The sequence below is a fragment of the Symsagittifera roscoffensis genome, chromosome 5, assembly GCF_963678635.1.
Source record: "Symsagittifera roscoffensis chromosome 5, txSymRosc1.1, whole genome shotgun sequence".
Classification (NCBI taxonomy): Eukaryota; Metazoa; Xenacoelomorpha; order Acoela; family Convolutidae; genus Symsagittifera; species Symsagittifera roscoffensis.
The window spans coordinates 53,735,773-53,735,973 of record NC_087066.1 but is presented as its reverse complement, the minus strand read 5'-3'; positions in this window follow the sequence as shown (position 1 = coordinate 53,735,973).

The window sequence follows — 201 nt, the reverse complement described above, 5'->3', positions numbered from 1 at the left end:
TAAATTATCAATATAGATTATGAACAACCAAGTAGTGATAAGATTAAACATAAAAAAATTGTGAAAAACAACTCTTCTCTCGAAATCTGAACATTGTCTTACAGCGTGTAACGCACATGTAACTAGCGTGTAACGCACATCTGGTGCTTCGAATTTTTAACAACTCATAAAAAACCGCATACATTGGAAATAAGATCTACC